The 17,806-nt window shown below is 43.8% G+C and overlaps 1 protein-coding gene across 5 annotated transcripts in view; it reads left to right on the top strand.

Moving 5' to 3' along the window:
- The first annotated feature begins 743 nt into the window (after nt 1–743).
- Nucleotides 744–17,806, top strand: part of VSNL1 (visinin like 1) — a 91,097-nt gene continuing 74,034 nt past the window's right edge. For 2 of the 5 annotated variants that reach the window (XM_074895600.1, XM_074895599.1), the window contains exon 1: nt 744–890. The gene's annotated coding sequence lies outside the window, so the exon portion shown is untranslated. Of the gene's footprint in view, nt 891–1,442; nt 1,575–1,819; nt 1,903–4,005; nt 4,112–17,806 lie in introns of those variants that run through there. The other 3 variants (XM_074895604.1, XM_074895601.1, XM_074895602.1) reach the window with 3 other exon arrangements.

The raw sequence follows: 17,806 nt of genomic DNA, 5'->3' as shown, positions 1-17,806 counted from the left end.
GAGTTAGTTATATGCGGTGCAGTGCCTGGGGAAAGAGCCCTGATTTTTACTCCTACCCGAACAGCAGCTACTACAACAGCGGCAGCAGCGAGGGAAGGGCGGCAGATCTCGTGCTGAAGGGCAAGACGGGTTGAGTTTTACGCCAAGGGGCTGCACGTTGCGCGCCTGAACTAGGGCTAACTTCCACGCTGTTCTGAGAAGCTTGCGGAAGAGCGCCGGTGACGAGCGCGTGGCGCGCAGTGCCTCCACGCGTGGGGGGTGGCCGCAGGTGGCTCCCCGCACGGGACACAAGTGCCGCCGCCCCAGGGCGCAGCCGGCGCCGCGCGGTGCCGTCCCCGCACCGGTGTCCCCGCGCGCGCGGCGGTTACCGACGGCTCCACGCGCGGGATGAAACCCCGCCAACGGGCGCGCGAGGCGCAAGGCGAGGCCGCGTGCCCCCCGCCGCCGCGCGGTGGCCGCGGAGGAGGCCGGGCGGCGGGAGCGCGCGGGCGGGCCGCCGGCGTTTTCTCTGGCGCGGCCGGAGCCCCCCCCCCGGGGAGGGGTGCTGCCCCCCCCCCCCGGCCCCTCGCTCCCCGCCGGCTCCCGGGCCCTCCCCGCCGCCCTGTCCCTCCCTCGCGCGCCCGCGGCGGCGGGCGGCCGCGCGCATGCTCGGGGCGCGGGGCGGCGCGTGCGCGGGGCGGCGCGGGGCGGCGGTCTGCAGTGCGGGCGGGCGGGCGGCGCGCGGGGCGGAGCGGGGGCGCGCGCGGCGGCGGCGGCGCGGAGTGAGCTGCGGCGCGAGCGGCGGGCGGGCGCGCACCGAGCCGCCGTCCCTCGCTCCGGCCCCAGCACCGCGGCGGGACCCCGCGGCCCAGCGCCCTCCTCCGCACCGCGGACAGCTCTCGGCGCCCTCTGTAAGTGCGCCCCGGGGGGGTGGACCGGCGGGGTCGGGGGTCTCGGCGCCCGCCCGCCGGCCGGGCGGGGTGCGGGCGGGAAGCTGTGCCGAGGCGCCGGCGGCGGAGCGGCCCGCCGGGCGGGGAGGTGGGGAGGGACGGGGCTGTGTCGGGGCGCCCGGCGCGGGGCTTTTCCTGCCGGGAGGGCGGCGGGACGGAGGCGCGGCGGGGGCTGCGGCGGGGCGGTGCGGTCAGCGCGGCCGCTCCTCGGGGCGCGTCCTCGCCGCCAAAGTTGATGTGCGCGGTGGGTCTCCGCGGCTCCGTGTGCGGGAGTTGTTGTTTCACGGGCGAGACGGAGGGAGATTGTCCCCGCGGCGATTTGCCGTGAACTGTTGGGAGATAAGAGACCGAATCCCGCATCGATCCGGATATAAATACCGACACCATCCAAAGGAAGCATTGATCTGCCGCTTAACAGTTTGCGCTTGGAAATGTTTTGGTGAAAGTGGAAGACTTTGGCGATCTTGTTCGTTTGAAAAGCGATAGCGAAAAGGTCTTTTTTTCCGGTAGGGGGAAAAAAAAAAAAAAAAGAAAGACCGTGCGAAACCGAAGAGCAAGAGCAATCCTCGCAAGGTCATCACACCCGCTGGGAAGGCAGAAGTGCTCCCGATCCTTGCGATCGCTTTAGTGATATTCTTACTGTCCGTAAGAGATGTTTTATTTTGTTATTTCATCTCATTTAACACGCGAGGTGTTTGCAGGAGCTTGCATCTGCTAGTGGGCGCGCTCGCCTCGCCCCGCCGCCGGGGTAGGTGCGGGGTAGGTGCGGGGCGGCGGTGCCGCGCTCCGGCCCCTTGACTTGGGCAGCGGTCGGAGTGAAAATGGAGGTGGGAGGAGGCAACAAAAGCCGGTGCGCGATCCAAATCGTTTCCCACGCGAAGGCGTGAGGAGGAGGAGGAGGAGGAGGAGGAGGGAAAGGAGACGACAGCGGAGAGAATTTCATTTCCAGAGATCAAAACAAAAGGCGGAGCAGGTTGAGGCAGATCGTGAGCAGCCGTGGGGGGAGAGCGAGGCGTTTTCCGCGCTGACCCGAGCGGAGAGGAGGCCGGGGGCCGGGGGCGTGCGCGGCCGCGCAGGGAGGGAGGCAGGGAAGGAGCGCGAGCGGGGGGCAGCCTGGCCGGCGCAACTTTGCGCGCAAGCACCGCTGGAAGATGAGTTGTCCGCCGCCGTGGAGATGTGCTGTGCGTGGGGGGCGAGGGGGAGGCATGCCTGCCGGTGCCCCGGGAGGCTGCTTCTCCCTCCTTTTCCCAGCCCCCCAGCGAAGAGCTCTTCGGCCCCCGCCGGGGAGGGCCGGACCCCGGCCGTGCGGTGCCGGGGCAGCGCGCAGAGCACCGCGCTGCGGCGGGGACGCTTCCCCAGGGCCGCGCCGGGACGCGGGGGCTCTGCGCGAGGCGGTGCGGGCTTCCCGGCGAGGGCTGCTGGAAGGGCCCCCCCGCGCTGCCTGCCCGCCCGCACAGCGCAGCCCCCGCGCAACGCCGGCCCTCGCTGCTCGTTGCCCACTTTAGGGCTGCCCGTGCCGCGGGCTCCGCCGGGTCCGGGCTTCTCCCGCCCCCCCGGGGTGTCCCCACCCCCCCGGAATCCCCCCATCTCCCCACTGAGGAACGCCCCCCCCCCCCCTTTCCCCCCGTCTCTGCCATGAGCCTCTGCTGGGGTGTCTGTGTCCCCCCCGGCACTCCCCTGTTTTGCCCCAGCCCGGGTTGGATGCTCCAGCCCCCGACGTGGGGAGAAGCGGTCGGAGATTGGGGGGGAAAGGGGAGGGGAGCCTGATCCTACGCAACTGCAGAACCCCCGCTCCTGGAGGAGCCCCATCAGGGGCTTTTCGGAGGTGGGACGGGGCTCTCTGCCGTCCGCGGGCGGGGAGGGGGGGGCCCGAGCCCGGCCGTGCGGAGCTGCGCAGGTACCGCCGGGGGAGCCGCGCTCCCAAATCCCGCATCGCCCCTCACAGCGCGGCAGGGCCGGGGGAGGGGGCGGCGGTTCCCGGCACCGCCGGGCTGCGCGGCTGACAAAGAAACCGTGCAGATAACAGCGTGATTAAAAAACCTGCCCTTTTCATTAGAACTGAAGTGTGATTACTTGCACACCAGAGCCTTGGCCAATTAGCTAAAGACCAAATGCATGAATAAATTCCATTTTCTTGTACAGAAGATGTTAATGTAACAGATGTGTTTGAGATACAGGTACTTCTCCGAACAGTTCTGCTGGCAAAATATTTTTAGCAATATTTTGTAGCGAGCGTTTCTGTGGATAGGTGTTCTCTTCCTTCATATATTAGAAAGTTCAGTTCTCAGAGCTACCATCACCTCTTTACGAGGAGGAAAAAGATGCACATATTTGCTAACTGGGATATGGTAAGGAACAGATTCCTCACATTCAGAGAATAGTAAGTATATGAAGAGGCTCAGTCTCTGTAAAATACATATTCACTGGCCCTTTCAGAATACGTGCTTGCTAGTAGTTTGCTTCTATGACACATTTTCAGCCTCATTAGTTTTCACTACTACCCTTTTACTTGACAGAATGCCTTTTTTTAAAAAAAAATACCACAGTTCATTTAAGAACATCGGTTTACTTGAAAGTTCTTCCAGTACAGTGTTCCAACAGCACTATCCATTCCAGGTTTGTGGACTGTGATCAATTTTAATTAAAACTTTAATTACATTTTGCTTCTCCATTCAAACAAAGCATAAAGTAGTCTGGGCTAATGCTGCTGTCAAGAAAAAATACGGAAACATGTTCTTAATCTTCACTCTGTATTATTCCTGCCTTTTAATTAAGGACTGAATTGTTATCTTATTGAGCTCAAAAGGAGTTTAGCCACGAACTTTTCTGACATGAAAACTGATGAAAGATTGCAGTTCTTAGGTTACCCTATCTTCTTGCCCCGTACAAATACATAACCTGTGTGTAGAATTACACCGTCGATTTTTCAACTTGCCTCGTGTTCTGTAACGTCCAGCTATTGACAGCACATTGGCTGTGTTGTCGAGCGACATCTTCTTCGGACTATCACAGCGTTACGTAACCTCACAACCGCAGAGCAAATGCCAGCGATGTCCCCGCTGCCATCAGTCCTGTCGTACGGTTCCCTGTGTGCACTCCCCTGATGTAATATATCAGAAGAGTCAGAGCTAATACCACACTACAGTACCGACTAGAAGAAAATTTATGCCCTGGCCAGAATGGTAAGGCAAAGTCGAACTGGGATGTGGTGGGGTAGGGTGGGACAGGGCAGAGCAGAGCAGAAGGCTGCTGGTTCAGCCTGCAGAAACCAGGCTGGCTGTGTGGGATGGAAGCGATGCGATGAAACTGGCTTTGGTGCTGTTTGGAAAAGGCACTGTGTATGTCCCAGGGTGCGACATCCTGCAGACTGCAGCATCTCGGGGGTGCGCTGAGGATCCCGGCCTGCTTTCCAGCACAGTCTCCCTTGAGGGTGTGGGGAATGGGCTGCAGTACCAAGCTCCCACAGCTCTCTTTCTTCTCATTTCAGTGTATCGGGATGGTATAGCCCTCTTGACTTTTCTTTCTGTCTGTACTCTCAATATAGCTGCAGGCAGGATGGATCTAAACTGGAGAATATAGCATCCTTTTACAAAACGCACCACTACGGTGAACTTTGTTATGGGATCTTCCAAAACTGTGTACTTTTCAAACTGTAGTTCTGATTCTGTTTTTCCGTTTTGGAATTCTAAAGTTATGTCTGACTGCACTGTGCATTCCTGAGTTTTTTGTATTATGTTTATGCCACACGCTCATATTTTAGATATTCTATGTTCTGTACATTTTGCAGATTCCCATGGATTTCCAGAAGTTCATGTCACCTGGGCAAGTAATGCTAGCTCATCCTCTAATTGTGAATTAAACAGTATTGTACACTAATTGAACTTGGAAAATTTAAAATATGATAGGCAAATTTGTTTTTAAAGTACTGGGAATTGAAACACATAGCACTTACCATGAGAAACTGTCCTTCTTGTCTGTGACGTCAAACATTTTCAGCACTGATCCTCATCCCTTTGTTTTCAATGCATATTGTTTTACCAGTGTGGATTGGGGCTAAATACCCTTTGCCATTAGAGTGGTCTAAAAAGTAGCTTGTTTCAGAATTGTTTTGATTGACAGCTGATTCTTCCCTTTCCTTTGTCTTACTCTAATAGAGAAGAGCAACTGTGTGGTCTTCCTGAATTATTCCTCATGCCTAATTTTGGCTTCACTATAACAGTTTCATCTGTACTCATTTTCCTGTGGGCCCCCATTACTTGCATTTGCATACCTTTTGCCATTCCATTCATCTTTGGCCTGTTTCTTTCTTCCTTTGGGGTGTAATTTCATTTCTTCTCTGATCTTTGTGTGCCTTAATTGCATCTTTGGATAGTTTTTCTTTTGATCAATTATCTTCTTCACGGTTTATTTCCCTTAATCCTTGGGAAAGATCATGACTTACTCTGTAGCTTTGCTACATGGCATCACTGAAAGCATTGTCTGATACCGGAATACAGCACAAATAGGAAGGCTGTGAGCATATGTGCTGTGGTAAGATAAAAGGATCAGGTGGGCTCCCATCACAGGGAGGCGCTTTCTTACCTCAGCTCCAACTCTTGTCTTTATTCATAGAAACAGAGAATCTTATCTCTTGAATTTTACGCTATTGCTCTGAGAGTAATAGGAATAATCCTTTTCAAAGATAATGAAGCAGATGATGAAAAGGATACTTGTTCGTGGAATACAAAATCTCCAGGTAGTGCTTCAAATCTATATTGCTTTTAAAGTTATGATTTAAGCTCCTAAGGAGATATATATGTATTTTTTCAATTTGTGTTTAAACTTTATGTTGACGTTATGCACAGGGTTTCTGCTTTCAGGATCTTTTCCACATTTAGATATGAATATGACCCAAAGGACAATAATACACACGTAGGAAATTAAGTCAGGTTATTAGAGATGGTCTCATATCTGACAGTTGTAAAAAGTGAGTAGTTTTGGGGAGGCAGTTGGAGGAGAGGAAAAGATAGAAATCACTTGATACTCAATTTCACTGATGTGTTAATAAAAATATCAAGCTGTTTTTCTTTGTGATTATTCCCCCGAGGAGGGTAAGGAATGGAATATTTTTTGTAAAATAACTTGTAAAACCACAGTTAATTGAAATAAACAGTGTTCATTGGGAGTGAGATGACAAATGCATCTTTTGTTGACCTAAACATGATGTTTTCTGAAATTCTGATGTAAAGGATGAAGGAAGAAATATTATAGATATTATGGAAGATTTTCTGCCTGGAACAAACACCATTAAGTCACATTTTCAATCCCAGACTGTACAAACTTAACATATTATAGCTTCCTCAATTTCAGTGTTTACAAAGAGCAAGAGTTTGCTACATTCTTGAGTTTGTCAACAACCTATGATTTCTGAAGTCATGAGAAATGATAACTTCAGGTAATCAAGTGAACCTTTTAAGATAATAATTTCCTACTAGGACGATAAAGAATTTAAAAATCGGTTTCTTTATCATCACAAAGCCATTTGAGAAAGAATATATAGTCAGCACTACAAGAGTCTAAATTGATGTGCAGAAAAAAAACCAAGCTGTAATGGTCAGTTTTATAGCTTTTACACTAATATATGTAGGAGACTAAACTTTTTGATTAAAATGACATTTAATCACTTTTGACTTAAACAGATTTAATTTTAAATAGTTGATGATTTCAGAAAAGCAGTAGAGAGCAGCTCCTCTATATAGTTTACTAAATACCAGAAAGCATAATTTTACTCATTTATTGTTCACTGACTTAGACTTTCTCGAAGTTTGTTGATGAAAAGACATAAAATCTGAGATCTGTAATGGTAAGACTTATAAATTTAACTTTTTTTTTGGTCCTACCGAGGTATTTTCATACTATAGTTAAGCATAAGAAAACCATGGAATTTTGTTTAACTCCCAGTGAGTTAAATCAACCAGTATAATAACAACCAATGGTATTACCTTGGTTGTTCAAACTTTGATGAAGAATATACTGTCAGCACTGTACAAGTCTAAATGTATACCCAGGAAGAAAACAAGCTGTGACAGTAATTTACAGAGCTGTTAGACTAATAAATATAAGGCTCTAAACCTTTTGATGAAAATTACTTCAATTAGTTTTAACTTGTAGCTAAATAGGAAGTTGTGTTCTAGAGGTGAAAGCTTTCAGATTAATAAATGTTTAACTCTACAAGGGAGAATAATGAGAATTTTAACCAAGTGTCTAGCAGAGTCCGTAACATTTGACTCAGTGATGCCTCTATCTAGTCTCCTGGTCATGAAACACATACATATTTTTTTGGGAAAAAACAATCAGTCTTGATTTAAAGACCACAGATAATGGAAAATTCATCTCAGTTCTCCCTAAGCTTTTCTAATAGTTATTTTTTCCTTTGCGTTAAAATGTACACCTCACATCTTAATTCTGGACTCCTTTACCAGTTCTTAAGCCAATCAGTCCCTGAAGTAGTTGGAAGAATATTAATCTTAAATAGGCCAGCTGTTGAACCAGGTGTGCTTAGAGTATCTATGACTTGTTTTTAATATCTAAAAATAATTTCACAAAGGCAGTCTCTTACTGGAAATTATTTTTTAAAATAAAAGATTAGTGTTCCACTTAGTAGAAAACATTTTTACTCAAAAGTAGATATTAAATCATTCACTGTAAAATAGAATTGAATGACAGCAAGGAGAGGTGAATATTATCCTTTCTGTGGACTGCATTTGAGAATATCTGTGTATTTAATTAGACTTTATTCAGAATGGAGTACTCTAAAATTAGAACATCTTGTTTATAAAAGCTCTTAGAATACATATTTCTGCATACTCTTATATGCTATATTTAGAAACATAAAGTAACAAGACTCTTAGAGAATGAAATTTTGGATATTAGTAGTTTGAATTAAAATGCATTTTTTTTTAATAGAAATTGGTATCTATAGAAAAAAAATGTGATTTTGAAAAGTTAGTGAACATTTTTACAAGGTCTTAGCACTGAAAATAAAATCAGCTTATATAATGGATAATGTTGCAAGAAGTTACTTGTGCAAGTATTACTAATATCCAGCACGTATCCAGTCAATATCGCTTTAGTCAATGTTTGTTCATTACAACAGAATTTATACTGTATTTTTTATTATAAATGTATATTTTTTTTCAAATTATGCAAATGCGTACAATTCAGGAATGGGCTTGAAATACCTGTTTTGAAGTGCATAAAAGGCTTTCAGTTTGAAAGTATGAAAGCCTGAAAAGGAATTTTAGTTTCATGCATAAAACATCAGATCATACTGATGATTTTTGCAAACCAGACTGATTTCTACAAAACGACCATAACTTCAAATGCCCTCTAACAAAGTTTGACCTGTATTTTTCAGCTGTGGTTTTTTTTGCATAATTTGGGTATGTTAGTACTCTTGGATCTGATCACATCAACTCCATTGTAAGGTCAAAGGATGCTCTGCAGTGTGCTCCAATGGGCTTGGAATCTGGTCCTTGGCATCCATGCAGAATGAGTAGATGTAGAAGGTTAGCATGCTTTTTGGCCTTGAAAACAGAATGTTAGATGTTTTACCTTTTAAAACTTCTGTATTATCCATTCTTAAATCAGGAGAGTTGAAGAATCACAAACTTTTCCCCATGTAAGTACATTAAATATGCCTGGCGCCTTCTGTCAGTGAATTTCTAATGATGCAGCTGTATTACTGAAATGCCAAAGTGCTTAAGAGAAGTAGCTTGTAAGGCTTCATTTTCCTCCTCATGTATGGTAAGTAGATCACAAAGTAGCCTTTATGATTCTTCATTAACAAGTTTTGTTTACAAGAGCTGTCTCTTGCTATGGTACACATTGGGCAAGTGCTTAGCTATTTAGTTCAGTGTCTATTATTTATTTTAATTCCTGTCTGGGGAGATACGAGGGTTGGGAGGTGTTAGTTGCTTTACATTTTTCTCAAATGTCTGCCACAAAGAGGTGCTACTGGAACACAGATCAATAAGTAATACTAGTTTCTACATGGTTTAAGAGGTGAACATTACTCATTCAGTCTTCCCACTCTGTTACATGAGAATGTAATCCTGAAGTGTCAGCAGGTACTAACTGCCTCATGTCTTATCTCATCCTTCAGCTTTTACTGATGTCTTTTTTCCTCCCTCTCTGGCTCTGCTTCCTCTCTTTGATTCTGCTCCAACAGTCTCCTGTTGCCTAAGAGTCTCCCTCTCCTTAACGATACCTGGCTGTGCATGTTTCACCATGGTGGATGCCTCTTTTGTCTTGCATTTTAACTCTGGTTTTGTGTTTGTTTTTTGAACTGTGAGCTTTATAAAACAAGAATCTGGCCTTTCTATATGTTCTAGGAAGTGCAGCTGTATGTACAGTGCTATGAGGGTAAATATTTCTATTAAAATTTTAAAAACATGTAAGAGATACTGTAACTACCACCTGTGCAGAATGAGGTGCATGTTCAGGGCTTTCATCGAGTGACTTTGAATCAATCCATGCCCGATAGCAGTGACTGAGTCCATCTCTGGCAAAGCTAGTTAGGATACATTTATTCTGCAGTCACTGAGTTGTGAATGAAGTATGCTGACACGCTAGTCCTAAACCAAATACATGATGTACCTACAGCAAGCCAGACACAGCAGTACAGCGCTTAGCGTGGCTTATGTGCTCAGGTCTTCATCTTGCCCTTGAGCAGGTTATGCAGCCTGCACTGTGTTCTGCTTTGCCCCGGTGGGGCTGTTTGCAGCGGCAAAGACAGTGAGTTAAAAGCTGGCTCAGGCACACACTCTGCTCCAGCTGCAGGGGCTGAAATGTCGATACACTATAGAACACATTCTAAACAGCTGAGTTAGTATCCCAGTATCTCTAGACTGGTATTTCCAAAGAAGTCTGTAAGCAGTCACAATGCAGTGTGAACAGATGTTGAATACAGCTGTGTTCCTTCTGTGTGTTTGTCTGCTTTTCAGTGCCCTAACTCCCTGTATCTTAGTGCAAGGCCCATGATGTAGCTTGTAAATCTACACAGTAGGAACACAGCCTATGCATTTCTTTTTCTTTTTTGTTTTTTTTTTCAGGGTTGTGTAATGTCAGGTTAGGAAGATGTATAGGACACTGAAACTGTTACAATAATTTAGCATAACATACTTGGCATTTTTTATTTCTACATACTTTTATCAATGGCCCTCCTACCAGTATGTACATATCACTTAATGCCATAACATCTATGTTGTTAATTAGCATAACAAAATCGATTAATGTGAGGTTTTCAGTCACAAAGCAGTTTGCTTTCTTTAGACAAGAATGAGCTAGAGGACTGTTTGCTAGTTAATCAGTATTACTTGTGAGATACATTACCTTAGATTAGTAGGTCCTTCAAATATTTTTCACTGAACGTAGATTTTTTACATAATATACAACTATAAATAAATGAAAACAATTTAACAAGGTTCTGAATTATTGTATGAGGGTCCACAATAAATATAAAATAATAAAGTCATTTGTATTTCAGTATCAAACAGTCCTATCATTGCTTTGTAGTGCTGTTTTAATGTTGGTGAAATACAGATAGCTTAAAATAAATTAAAAAAGTCCCACGACTTCATGTGCTTCAAATATGTGAAAAAATAACTGTGTCTTACTATGGCTTGAGTTTTATTGGGTGTCTTATATTCCATAGTCAGCTGAGGAGGATACAGAAAAGTATCTTGAAAATTCCACTTTTTCCATATAAGTAGTAAGGTGCTGCAGTATGTGACTCGTTTCAGCTGTATGCAGCACCTTATTGCCAATAAGAGAGTATTAGTGACGACCAATAACAATATATCAATGTCAGCTCATCTTCAGATAAAAGAAAGAGTTCATGAAACGTTCAAGGTTGTTCTGGTATTATATGTAATAGAGATATCTGGAGACTGTAATTCTCAGTGTTGCCCAGTAAACCCAACCATTTACTGTTGTCAGCATTGATATATTCAGAAGGGCTTCAACATCCGAAGCTGTGTGAGACAACTAACACATTCCTGATTTCTGCAACACTGCATTTTGTCATTCAGAATAGTAATTCATGAGATTCCCGATTCTAGTGAGACCTACACAGCAGCTAGTAGCCATTTCAGTCTTGTACTTCTGTTTTCCATTGAAAATACCTTCAAGAAGTCTGCAGAAATTAGCAGGTTTTGTTTTGTTCGGAATGATCTAAGTGGTATCACTCTGGATACTTGAGTAATGACATACTCTTCTATAAATGTTGAATCTAGAAGAATAAACAAAACAAAACAAAAAAAGGATCAAATTCAACAAGTTTTAGGAGCTAAGTCACCATGTGTCAACTGTACTATGATATTTGGCCATGCTGCAAAAACTGAAATTGCAGTAAAAGTCACTTAGATGTGGTTGTATAGTGAAAGGAAATTTATGCCATCAGTGGGCACTGGCATTAGCACTGTTGACAGGCACAGACATCAGGAAATATTTAGAAGCAAATGGAAGGATGCCTTCATGGTGCTTCATTATTAAAAATTCCCATAGAATTTTCACATTCCCATGTGAACTGGAAATTACTTTTCTGAATCAATCCCATCCTGAAGTAGCTGGACCAAAGTCCGAGGACATACAAATATAAGGACTCATTCTGTGAGCTGATCTGTGAGATCCCTACTGGAAAAATTGGATAAAGGAGTGGATTTGAATAGTGCAGAGTATATCCTGAACCACCAAAACACTTCTGCAAGTGACTAGGTTTAAATACATGGGAAAATCCGTTGATTTGAACACATAGAGTTGACTAGAAATGTAGGTGTAAGTGTTCAGCAAGCTCATAGCCTAAAGTAGATAAGACTTGGGGAAAAGGAGAAGGTGTGATCATGAATCATGTCAGAGATGTAGGCAGGATCAGATCTGTGAGGATTTCAGTGCTAGGGAGAAGACATTTTAAATGAATAAAAGGAAGGGGGAAGTGAAGAAAAGGAGTAGGATAGTGTTTGAAGACATCAGAAGGCAAAGATGTCAGGATCTAGGAAAGACCAAAGAGTGGAGAGCCTCTCGCCAAAAAGGGTGATTAATTAGAAAATTACCAACAGATTCACCACTTTTCATGATTTTTTTTAGGTGTTGTGAGAAAACTCTGTAGGAATAATTTGAATTTCCAGGAAACATTGAATTTAGTGATAAATCCAGCTGATTCTTGCCACTTTTCTCTGAACTGCTTCTTCAGATGTAGATAGCCAAGCTGTATCAGAACTGTACTAGTGCAAAAGCATCCGAGTTAGGTGCTTAGAGGAAGCTTTACTCAGATGCCAATCTAGCTAGCTGAGCCTTGATAACTTTTCTTATATGTATGTGTGAGATGAGTGACAGATGTATCTGTTGGGGAAGAAGAAGGGGAATTGAGATAGTTTAAGTCACATACACGTAAGTCCCAAAAATGACCAGAAAAACACCCTCAGTGCAGGCGCTGTCTGGCAGCGAGTTCTGTGTGGGTGCAGGGGAATTTGCTCGTCTAGAGGCATTTGGGACATGAAATGAAGTGGGGAGAAGGATTGAAAAGTAAAAATGTGAAGCATTTGCATAAGACTTTATATGTTCTCTCATCATATGATTCAGTGATCTTATGACTGAACTGCTGCTTTTAAAATCCTGCTTTTCTGCAGTAAAAAACTGTTAGTTTGGGGCCCTGATTTTGAAGTATTCAGATGACAAGTTGCTCATTATTTTGCATTTGTATTTGTGCCATGTAGTTTTTCACCACTGATGTCAGTTTTGAATGGGATATGACACCTACGGTATTGGCAGATTTATAGAATTTGACATGATTTCATTCACATTGTATTACATGATGAAGCAGAAGGCAGAAACGTGACTTGTCCAAGAGGTTTTAGAAAGTTGATGATAAAGCAGAGGATGGAATTCAGGACCCTGATTCTCACAGTGAATTGTTGACCGTGTTTCACCCATTTGCTTGATCCCAGTGCTATAGTGAGGTTCCTTTCATGGGAGGAACTCAGTTTGCACTGCTAATTTGAAAGAGGTTGGACAAAACCTCAAAAACCCTATTTCTAGTTGTTACAAGTCAAGGTGGAAAAATGTTTGACATTTGTGTAAATTTTTCACGAGTAAGCTACAAGTGTTTCAGTTCCATACATCAGTATAAAGTCCAATCTCTTCCTCAAAAGAGTTGCCTGTACAGTTCAGGTGTCATTCCCATATTGATGTCTTCTGCATCTGGCAGACATGAGTAACATAAGAGCTGCTGGTGGGGTGGTCACATTTGGTGTTTGAAAAGAATGAGATGCAGACCTAGAAATCTGGATGTAAGCTGATGTTCCATTGGACTTCTGATGTGACACAGGTCTGTCCTGAGTGAAACGTGATGTCCAGTTACCTCAGGACCAGGTGCTCTATGTTCCTGAGCGCCGGAGGATGAATGGTGGCACCAGCTTGGGCTGAGCTCTCCATCCAGCCCAACCAAACCTTTCCTGGCTGGGTTCATACGGTCACCAAATAACATGGATCTGCTAGAAAGGGAAGCTTTCCCTGCTTCCTTGTTTCCCTATTACCACCTACTCCTTGGTGGTTTAGCTTCCCCAAATGACCTTTTTTTCTCTTCACTGTGAAGGGACATGGCCAGTTTTTCCTTACCCTGCCTTGCACATGGCCATACAAATCCTAGCATACACACAAGACATTAGGCAAAAAGTTGTTTCCAAAAGTGAGAGAGGTTTTCTTTGGAGGATATAACCCTTTTTGGCAGAAGAACTGGATTATGTAAGATTAAAATCACTATGCAATTATCCTCCCATGGAGTAATGGAACCAATACAGAGTTGTTATCGTTGTCTGCTTGTTCCTGAGGCTTGTTTTTCCTCTTGAATTTCCGAGGTACTTGGTATGAAGCTAAACAGTGCAGTTTAGAAATATTGGCTATCCTTATAAATTCTTACAGAAGCAAGTGCTTGTGTGTAGTTGATGACATAGAAATGGAAGTATTAATGAACTAAAAGTAATAATTATTGTATACCTTAAATTGAAATCATTAAGCCACCACCAGTCTAATTTTGGAATATTTATAAAGTGGAAATAAGCAGGTATTTACATCTGTCCCAGGCTCCTATACTTTTGCTGCTGGGATCTGTTGGGTGGTGGTGTGATGATGGTGATCCACTCGGACTAGAGCTCATGAGGAAGTGGGCTGCAGAGCACAGATTGGGCTCTTTAATTAGTGAGGAGATGCATGTCTCTTGTTATCTCTGGGTTTTAATTACATTGGATTAATTACATCACTATGTTACATTTACATGCAGTTATTATATCAGTTTTAATTATCAGTTTAGCCATAGTCCTTGACATATTTTTTTCATGTTAGGTTTTCACATAATAAAATACAGGTGTCAGCACTCCACTACACACATGAAAATTGCTCATGCACACATGGTTGTCAAAGTACTATATAAAAATAAGGTCCCAGATCAGTTTCTCATTTGGATTTGAAGTTACCCTGCATGCAGCTGGCCTCTTCTCAGTTGTATGCTTTATGGCAGAGTCTAAAATGGTAGAGCTCTCCTATAACATATAGCCAAATTCCATTTTAGACAGCCTTTATGGCTTTTCCCCTTGGACATGTGAAGCATTACCTAGAAATCAGTTTGACTGAAAAAACTGGAACATGAAGATTTCTTAGTACAGTGCAGTAAAAAGGCATAACTAATTACATTCTTCTGATCTATGGGTTGTGCCTGAGATTTGTCACTACAGTAAGAGTTGGCAGGAGCGGCTGGTCTCTGTTCTTGCTTGTTTCAGAGGGGAGTGGGTGTGACAATGTAAAGACTGAGACCTGGTAAAAACAGTTTTTTAAAGAGTACTAGAGCAGAAGAAAATGAAAGGTACGTATTTCATGTGGAATGGTCCAGAAGTTGTGTTCCATGTTTTTCCTTTGAAAAATCTCTGTTTCTTTGGACAACTGAGGGTGATCATTACTTCGTATTTATTATTATGGCAGAATATTTAAAAGTGGAGTCGTTTAGCACTAATCACACTGGCTATGAGCCAATTCAACTCCATCAGGCTCCATTAAGTTATTATTAAGTGATGTCAGCCAAGTCCATGTTATGGAAGACAAAATATGAAAATTTGCCATATGTAAGATTTGGTTGTACAATTTTTTCTTCATCATAGCAGGACTTCAGAGCTCTTACAGCTTTTACTTTTCAGCTTAGGTGTGCATTCTGAAAGTAGAAATCCACAGTCTGTTTTTTTTCAGCAAAACAGCTTTCAAATTTTATTCTGTTCCTGGAGCTTCAGACTGTTCAATGGGACTTCTATCACTAAATGAAAAATTAAAAGGTATGGTTTAGCTTGTAGTGGGACTTCGCTTTGGCTGGAACAGTCTTACATCCCATGGCTAGCTGAAAGGGCTCTGTCACTTGATACTTTGCTTATTTTTCTGCCTGAGGCACTTTGACAGCACATGCCTTAATGTGTCACAGTGGTTTTGCGTGTTCCCAGGGGGACAGATGAACAAGCAGGGAGGAAAGAGTGCCCATCCTGCTTCTCTTCCTGGGCAGCATCCATCGATTAGTAGGCAAGGCAGCACCTTGCATTCTGCCATTTCTTCAAGGATTTCTCCAGATCTCCCTTCCACTCAGCCAAAATAAAAATAAGCTTTAAGTAGTGGGAAGGCAGAATACAGCTGGTGGGAAGCAGCAGGCAGCCCTTTCTGTGGTGAGCAGATGAAGTAGCTGTTCAAAAAGGAGATTATGATAGGAATATATTTACTAGCGTGAAGCTTACTCAACCTGTCTAAATTTTTTCTCTTAAGTTTATCAGATGGTTTCTTCTGATTTTGTGTCAGGTAATAATCTCCTGTGCATCTGCGTGGTATATATATTAGCTCATGTCTAGACTGCTTTGGAGTGAAGTAAGTATTCCTTGGCTGGGGAATGGATGGCATGGAGTAAAGCACAGAGGATGCTGCTGGGGTCCTGCTTCTGCATGTGGCATGGGCACAGCCTGCTGGCACCAGGCCTCTGCCTCGGGTGGGCTGGGGAGAGCCGTCCCAGGGACGTATCCGGGAGATGGGGCACTCTGGCAGTCCAGGGTACAATTCACCTCAGCACCCACCAATTTAATGATAGCTGGCACTTGCCATGAAGACACTCCAAGTGAATAAAGACCCGAAGACACCACAGACACCTATTTTCCCTATGAAATAAACATCCCGCATCGGGTAAGCCCAGGTCACAAGTTTAACCTCACGTTTCCCCAAGGTCTGTGTGAAGCTTTGAGGAAAAGTTCCTTACTCAGCTAGTTCACACACCGTCTCAGAATACCATGCCATTACTTCTGCTCTGCCAGTTGGCTCCAGAAGAGCCTTACTTAATTTTCTCTACATTATTCAAGAAGAAGTTTGCAAAGCTACCTTCTGCCTCTGCGCGGAACCTCTATACAGTATAGTATGGAGTATATGAGGTTTATAAAGTATTCAGAAACAGTGTGCATAGCTTGTGGGGGGATCTGTGGGAAATCTCTTAAAATAGGTTTCATTTAATTTAAATAATTTAAAAAGGATTCTACAGCTCATTGCCGAGTGTTTAACAGTTCAGAGTATTTTTATATGGTAATTCTCCTCCCAGTGCACTTCTGATAAAATCCTGTAGTAAAATCAATTCTACTATTGATTATCCATTATAATCAATAATAAATAATGCAGATTTTCTTTCTGTAAGTACCTAGGTCCATGGATCTTATACCTTCTATGTAACATGAGAGATCACATTTATGTAGCAAAGTGAATAGCAAAGAGGAGCTCTCCAGTTCCTCATGTTTTGGGGAAAAAGCTATTCTGAAATAGTTCTATGTGTAGATACTCCTAGTCTAAGAGAATTGTTATTCTCTAGAAGCATGGCTATGTTAATGAGATGCTTTTCTGAAGAATAAGAAAGGGATGAGAGTGTTACTGCCTTGAGTTTCTCTGTAGTTCATATCCACTACTGATTTTAGGCTGAACTAATACTCAAGTATAGGCATGTCCATAGTGATTGAATCATTAGAAGAGTTTGAAAGAATTACAGAAACTTAAAAGATGGTAGTTATTAAGGCAGTAAAAGCAACTCTCTATATGTAAGAATAGAAAGCTAAGCCTGAGACTGAAACCACAGCTCCATAAATGGACTTAATGCACATCATGTTCCTACCCACAAAATCCAGAGGTAATTACCTGGCTTAATCAGGCACAAAAGAAGGGCTGTCCCAGGAAGAAATTACCTCATCCTGAGGTTGGAACTAGGACAAAACTTCCTGGTCCTGAGAAAGATGTATTTACCTTTCTCAGGGTTTCTGTGCTGTGACAGCCCACTCATGAGGCAGTTGGTGGTTGGTATCTCTGTTTTGTCTCAGTGATGCAACCAGTCTCAATTCTTTTTCCAAAAGCATAACACTGTCTGAAATGCCACTGTGTGACCCGTGGAGCTTGCTGCTTGGGTAAGTGAAGCTTGAAGGACAGCCTACACAGTTTCCAGCGTGTAGGAAACATTAGGAAATACTGACAAAATCAGTGTGATGAAATAAATAGTGTTCTCTGGCTGGTCTTTGTCTTACTTTGAAAACATTACTTTTTATGGCTACAGATTTTCCTGTGGAAAACATGGAATGCAGTTCACGACTAGCATTGTCTAGACTTCCCCTGGTCCTAACTCCCAAGAAACTATTTGGATCCTTGTTCACTTCAACAGTGCTAGAATTAAATTCTGTCTTCTGACAGAAAATCACCCCCTAATTTAGTGCCAAAGGCTGTTAATGTTAGTGCTGCATTAGCAATCCACATCAGTGGTTTTTGATGGATAAATAGCTGTTGCATTACTTATATCT

Source organism: Athene noctua, chromosome 1, assembly GCF_965140245.1.
Source record: "Athene noctua chromosome 1, bAthNoc1.hap1.1, whole genome shotgun sequence".
NCBI lineage: Eukaryota > Metazoa > Chordata > Aves > Strigiformes > Strigidae > Athene > Athene noctua.
This window is presented reverse-complemented; position numbering and strand designations above follow the sequence as displayed.